Source organism: Paroedura picta, chromosome 1, assembly GCF_049243985.1.
Source record: "Paroedura picta isolate Pp20150507F chromosome 1, Ppicta_v3.0, whole genome shotgun sequence".
Taxonomy (NCBI): domain Eukaryota; kingdom Metazoa; phylum Chordata; class Lepidosauria; order Squamata; family Gekkonidae; genus Paroedura; species Paroedura picta.
This window is the reverse complement of record NC_135369.1, coordinates 91,923,270-91,930,454: the sequence shown is the minus strand read 5'-3', so window position 1 is coordinate 91,930,454 and position 7,185 is coordinate 91,923,270. Positions and strand designations below refer to the sequence as shown.

The 7,185-nt window shown below is 45.0% G+C and overlaps 1 long non-coding RNA gene across 1 annotated transcript in view; it reads left to right on the top strand.

The window, feature by feature from the left end:
• Window positions 1-673: 673 nt before the first annotated feature.
• Window positions 674-7,185, top strand: part of LOC143839873 (uncharacterized) — a 43,980-nt gene continuing 37,468 nt past the window's right edge. The window contains exon 1 of the long non-coding RNA XR_013231922.1: window positions 674-914. This is a non-coding gene — a long non-coding RNA (uncharacterized LOC143839873). The remainder of the gene's footprint in view (window positions 915-7,185) is intronic.

The window sequence follows — 7,185 nt, the reverse complement described above, 5'->3', positions numbered from 1 at the left end:
GTTTACATGAGGTAAGGAGGATGTAATGAATGCTCCTTTCAATTCCCTCTTGGCAGTGTCCTGCTAGTGTTACACAGAGACTTCTTAACACACTCTACAGATGCATTGAGAAGATGGCAATTGCTGAGTCTCTGTGGCACACGGTTGCGGACATCAGCTGTTGAAGGATGACTGACAAGACTCCCAACTTTATATGCCTTCATTATTGACAATTCCATTACTTTAATCAACAGCGTTAAAGTTATCCAAGGCCAGAGGAGGCTTCAAACGGCTTCCATAAACTAGAATTGATTCTATTTCCCAAACCACTGTTCTCTTGTTTTTACAGGCTTTATTCTGCTTCTTCTGTGGTCCTTCAGATGTATAAGGTAAAGGATTACACATTTGTTATTCAAAAGGCTCCCCCCATTTCCCCCCAAATTCCTGCTGCCAGTTCCATTCCTCATGCTCTGCTCAACTCCTGCTCCAGCAAACTGTGCCAAGCTTGCTTTCTCCTTCTCTTTCAGGATTTCCCCCCTTCAGCTTTCCTTTAAAAAAATGAAAAGAAAAAAGGAATTTTTTTTTTTTTAAGACAAGAGTGTGTTGCTATGGTAAAAATGTGAAAACTAGACATTGGTGTGGATTTGAGTCCATCTGAACTTTTAAAAAACAGTCTTTAATGAACAGGAAGGAGACACAGAACAGGAGATAGAGGAGGGAGAGAGTTAAAGGAATGAAAAGTAGGACAAAATCACACATGCATTTGGGCTGACATAATTCCCCTTTCCCACAGTGGTCATTCACTTGGGAGACTCCAGTGTCCATTCACTGTCTTAAAGCTAGCTTTTCAGTGCCTGGGGAGGCCATCTTTCCCTGCCTGAATGCCTTTTTTGTTGCAAAACAGTGAACTGTTTCTGAAGCCCAGCATAAAAGAGGTGAGTAATTCATTTTAGTTGCCAGGAAGTCTGAGCCACTTGTGAGCTAACAATAGTAAACTTTATCTCCCACCCTGAGCTGAAGGTTCCAGCTGTAGGTCCTGAATTCTAATAAGGACCTTTTACTCATGCTTCTGAGGTTATGGTAATATTCTAGACACTTTTTAAAATAAGGCACAGCCATAGCGACAACTACAGCCATTAAGGCAACTACTTTGTGGTTTGAAATGTGTGTGTGTGGGGTGGGGGGTGGGGTGCAGATTAAAAGCAAAGGAAGAAAATAACTTATTTTTCTATTATCCAGATGAATTTGCTGTTTAATACTGGGGGGGGGGGAGATGGAAAACTTGTATTAAGCTGAATGTATGATAAACCTCTAAAATGACTGAGGTCTTTCCCTCCCACCTCTGACGTTTACAAAATAACATCTCATATTAGAGTTTGCCTTCTCTTTCGTCTGATCTTCTTTTGCACAGGAAGAAGGATGAGAAATAAATTATGGGATGAATAATTAGAAACTGCAATGAATATGTCTGGGGTTCTCTTTCAATATGAACTTGGATGTTGACAGAAGAATTCTGCATACTGATATTCCCTTTGAATATATGTAGGGATGACACACCACAGTGATTCTTGCTTCAGGCCACTTAAGCCAGAAGCTACGGGAGCTCTCAGAGAAAAACAAATGATTTTCTAGCTTATTTGAAGTTCCGTCTCCCCAGGAATGCCATAAAATTCATAGCACAATAAGCTTCCTTTAGCCTCTTATTTGATATATTAAAAATTACCTCCTTTTTACTTTGCAGTTCTTCTCCAACATACCTGCTTAAATTTTCTCACTGGTTCTCAAAGGCAGTCTCATTCAAATAGCTGTTCTGTGTTTTTGGCTAGCTCTCTGTTCCTATGATGCCTTGAGAGAAAGTTTTAAGAATGCCTAAATGGAAACAAAGGCCAGCACCTCTGGAACTTCCACTTAGCATGCTATTCATTAGGGGAAAATTGGATTCAAATATGAATACAAATACAAATGAATTTTGATTTGAAAGCAGAGACAAAAAAAAAGGCATGCCTTGATCCATAGGAAGTTCCTGCTAATGCTGGTGATGTGAATCAGATCCCTGAATGGCCTGCCCAAGTACATTCAAGCTGTGGAGGGTGTGGTGGTAGTGGGGTCACTCATTTGGGACACAGAAAAGTGGCCTCATTGAAGGGAAAGGCTGTGCCAGGATTAGGAGAGGATGCTTCACTACTTTTCAGTGTGATCGCAGGATCCCTTGATTAGAAAGCTTGTGAATCCACCCCTACATTATTGCCACCTTAATCAATTTCCACACATTATTCTATAGGGAGCTTTTCCAGTGTTTTAAAAAAACAAAACCCTTTGGAAGATATCATTTAAAACACTTATTAAATTCTCACTCAAGAAGACTTCGATGTGAAGAATGAGTGTAGACAAAATTAAAACATAATTTGAATGTAAAGTTGGCAACACTTCAAAAAAGAGGGATTTATCATGGTTTAGATGCAACCTCGATGAGCATGGGAAACTGACTGGAACAGTTATTGTGGTTTCTTTCTATGTGTATCTTCATATTACATAAATAAACTTATAAAATTATTATTGTCCAATTACATTCCTTGATCTGGGAAGCTGCAAATTGCCACCCAGTCTCACATGTAGTGTACTGGGAAAGGTGATTGAGTAGGCTCCTGTGGCCTAGTTGCAAGCTTTCCTAGATGAAGCATCAGACTTGATCCCATTCCAGTCCAGTTTCTGGTAGGGCCATGCGGTGGAGACAGGTTTGGTCACCCCTGTGGATGATTTCCAGAGGCAGTTTGACTGAGGCAGATCAGTGCTGCTGGTATTATTAGATCTCATGGCAGGATTTGGCACAATCAGTCAAAAGATTTTGGCTCACCACCTCACCAGTGTTTTACTTGTCTGTGTACTTTTGCATATTACCATTTTCATTTATTTAGTGGCATCTTGTCATTTTCTGTCTAGGTTACCAATGTACCAAAGTTTTTGTTTCAAGTGTCTAAAGGAGCTACACCAGGAAAATGGAGCCAGCTTGGTGTGGTGGTTAAGAGAAGTGGCCTTTAATCCACAGAACTGAGTTTGATTCCCCACTCTTCCTCCACATGCAGTCAACTGGGTGATCTTGAGAAAGCCACAGTTCTCAGACTCCAATACCTCACAGGGTGTCTGCTGGGGGGAGAGGAAGGGTAGATGATTAGAAGCCACTTTGAGAATTCTTTGGGAGGTAAAAAGCAGGATACAAAAAAACAACAACATAGCTTTTCTTCTTCTTTCTAAAACTACCCAATAGGAAATTCAGAGTGAAGAATCAATTGTTTTTCAAAAAGCACACCCTTCATGAAACTGATCTATAAGAGACTCACAACGCCACATAACGTAGGCAATGTAGAAGTAGCCTGTGAGTGATGGAAAAAGGGAAGGGTGATGGAATCTGAGAGAATAATTATGCTTGTGAGTTATTTTTTTGCTTTTTAAACAAAGCATGGGAAAACCTGTGACAACATCATTCTTTAAAAACTTGTAGAAACAGTGAAGGGAAAAAAAGTGAGTGCTGAAAGGAGTAAAATCCATGCAGAATTAAAATGAAAGCTTGATGCCAGTGTGCAGTGAAAGTGACGTAAAAAACAGAAGGGAACCCACTCACCCCCTGACAGGAATGCATAGCAAAAGCAAAAGAAAACACCAAAATCAATAGGAAAAATATACATTTTCCCATCAGTAATGGGGAACCAATGCAATTAGAGCTGTCTCTTTCTTATATCGAGGCTGAAGCTTGCCTAAAAGGGTCAAGGACAGAGATCTCATTCAGGCATCCCTGGATAATTCAGGAAAGCCACCCAAGTCACACTGTAGTGACTTGCTTCAGAGGAATATATCCACACTTGACTTTTCTCTAACTCAATGTCTGACTTCTTTTATATACATAAAAACTTAATCTTGGCCAATGCTCCCACAAAGTGATCCAGTCACAGCTTGGTCATGGTGGGAATTCCAGTTTTTTGCTACCCACCAAGCATCCCTTTATATGTGACTAGGGAATAAAGCCCAATTATAAAAATGGGCAGAGGTTGGGCGTAGTGAGAATGGGCTTCGGAGCGTTTGTTTAAATGGAGGTAGCGGCGCAGGGTGGGCTGGGGGGATGGGGCGAGTCATCGGGAGGCGAAGGACGCATGCTCGGGTATCCGGGCATGCGTGCAGGAGCGTGGGGGCGGGTTGCTTGGGGGGCGGAAGTGCGTTGGGCTCTGCAACCAGGCATGCGCGTGAGTCCGCGCATGCCCGGGTCATTCTAGGGCCGGTGGAGCAGGCGGGCAGAGCAGGGCGGCTGGGGCTAGCGTCGGCGAAATGGGAAGGAAGGCTGCGGAGGACCAGGAAAGGTGAGCGTGGTGGCGGCGAGGGTGGATCGGCATAGGAAAGGGGTGGTGGGGAAGGCCGGGGACAGGAGCTGGGAGTTATGTCGCGGCTGGTTGTTTGGACCTCGTGTCGGGGTGGGAAGGGGTCTGGGTAGTGTGGTGGGGTGATCGGTCGGCGGCAGGGTGGGTAATTGTGTGGTTGGGGGGGTGCTGGAAATGTCGGAAGCGTTAGCGGGACGGGAAGGGGTCTGGGGAGGGTGGGAGGGTGATCGGATGGTGTGGGCACGGGTGAGTGTGTGCGCGAAGCGTGGGAAGTGGCGGCGGGGTGCGGGGAGGGTGGGGGGGTTAGCGGGCGGCGTGCAGGTGGGTGAGTGTGTGGACGGTTGTTTGAAGGGTGGAATTGGCGGGGATGCGGGAAGGGGGGCTGGTCGGCGGGCTGGTCGGCGGCTCCTTAGTCGTCATCGGCGAGGTTCTTTCGGCGGGGGCGGGCTAACGCGGCGAGAGGCGCTTCGCGCCTCTCGCCACGTCAGGCCGCCACGCAGGGAACCCCCCGCAGCCGCGCTTCGCTCCCTGGATCGCTTCGCTCCCTTTGCTCCCTTTGCTCCCTTCGCTCCCTTCGCTCCGCTTTGCGCTCCGCTTCGCTCCCTTTGCTCCCTGGGTTGGCGGCCTGACGCGGCGAGAGGCGCTTCGCTGGGGCTGGGAATCGGAGGGACCAATTGGCAGGCGCTTCGCGCCTGCCGATTGGTCCCTCCGATTGTCTGTCGTGAGGAAGGGTCCAATCCGGACCCTTCCTCATCACGGACACATCCCGCCTCGGCAGGCCTTATCGAATTATTTAGTCCGTGGCGCCCGTGGCGCCACGGGCGGTTTAAAGATTAAAGATTGCAGGCTCCTATTTATCCCACATTTGATCTATGCAATGGACATGTAAATTAGTGGATGTTGGTTGCCAACTCAGGTACCTGGTCCATAGAATTTTATACACATTTCCAACTGAGAGAATTTTTTTTTACTTCTTAATGTATAAGAACATATTAAGACAAGCAGTTTATCATGTTGCTACTGAAAAATGGGCAGCTGTTGTTATTCTTTGTATCCTTGCTATCTAAACTTTGCTTGAAGATGGAATACTTGAGGTGGGTTCATTCTTTATTCATGACAGGACATGAAGAAAGAAGTGGCCTTCAAGAAGCATGGAATTTAGGACCACAGTGGGCTGGATTGACATGATAGATGCAAAAAAGAAAGGGGCAGATGCTTAGCTGTAGATATGGTTCAGCTGGCTCAGCTGTTCCCAGTTACCCACCATCCTGTGTGAACCAGCACTAACTCCCATTCTACTGTTTCAATTGGAATTAATTCATGCTAATTTTGGCTTGAATGAAGACAAGTATTTCACCAGGCTCAAGAATTCCAACCTAAAGTGTGACATCCCTGCTTTCCCTCTCCTTGAGCAATCTGAAATGTCCCATGAAGTCCTATTCTTGGGGGACCTCTTGGGAGGAGGAAGGAAAATCATGCTCTGTGTACAGAAATCCTAGCTCCCATGGATGAGCTAGTCTCGATCCAGGCCTTTTGTAGACTATGCCCTAAAGAATAGTACAGATTTTGTAAGTAGTTCATGAAAACAGAAACTTAAATCACACTAAAATAAATCACAGCTAAAATATTCTAAACATGAGCCTGGAGAGAATACCCTATATTTCACCCCAGAATTGAAATTGCCCTGCAGAATGATGATCATCCCTCATTTTGATTTTCCCTATTCAAAACACATGTTGAAAAAAGAATCTTGAAACAATTCCAAAACTTTTTCAGTTTGTATATTGAATCCTAGCTGGAAATATTGTTCAGAGCTAATTGACCATCCATGGTCTAGGCGGAAATTGAACTTGATTTTGGAACAGATGAGATAAGACTGAACATACAATCTGAATGATTCTACTTCTACTTCTCCTCCTCCTTCTCCTCCTCCTCCTCCTCCTCCTCCTTTTATTTATTTTATTTATTATATTTATATACCGCACTCCCCGGAGGCTCAGGGCAGTTAAAAGGCTCCTTTTCCTCCTCCTCCTCCTCCCCCTCCCCCTCCCCATTATTATTATTATTATTATTATTATTATTAGTAGTAGTAGTAGTAGTAGTAGTAGTAGTAGTAGTATAGTAGTAGTAATAGTATTTTGATTTGTATCCCATCCCTCACTTGTGGTTTTGGGGTGGCTAACAACACAGTTAAAAATACCACTTAAAGTATGTTAAACCAGTAAAAACAAGATTAGAATTAATACCTCAACCATCAAATGGCCGCCCACTACTTATAGGAGTAAGGACAAACATCTGCCTTTCAAAATTAGGATCTCATTTAATTATTCCTTTTCAATGATTTTGACTTGCAGAAGGGCATCTTAACTTCATGGGCATATTGGCACAGCGTGGGAGTTGGAGAGGGAGCCTGGTTAGTGGTCTGCTGACCAACAGAACCCAGACTGCAGTGGCACCCTGGGGAGCTTGCAATGGTTTGCTGCCTGGAACACAAGTCCCCTTGCCACTGGGATCCTACCCATGAGAAGTATCCACCTATGGTGCCAAAGGGGGCGTCAACCTCCCTTGGTCTCACCCTAGGCTAGCCCACTTGCAGACCTGTCGCCTCTTATGGAGGCCCCTAACCTGGGGAGTCTGAGGCACAGAACTCCATCACATGACAAACCACAAGCTGTGATGAATTTGCAACCCAAGGTCTATAACACCAGCCAACTTAAACATAATATTCCAACCAATATAACAGGGTGGGAGGATGAGAAGCTGTTCCAGTGGTGGCTCCAGGTGAAAGAGGCTGGGCAGTCACACATGGCACCCTGTACCCGCACCTCCCCCCTTCACA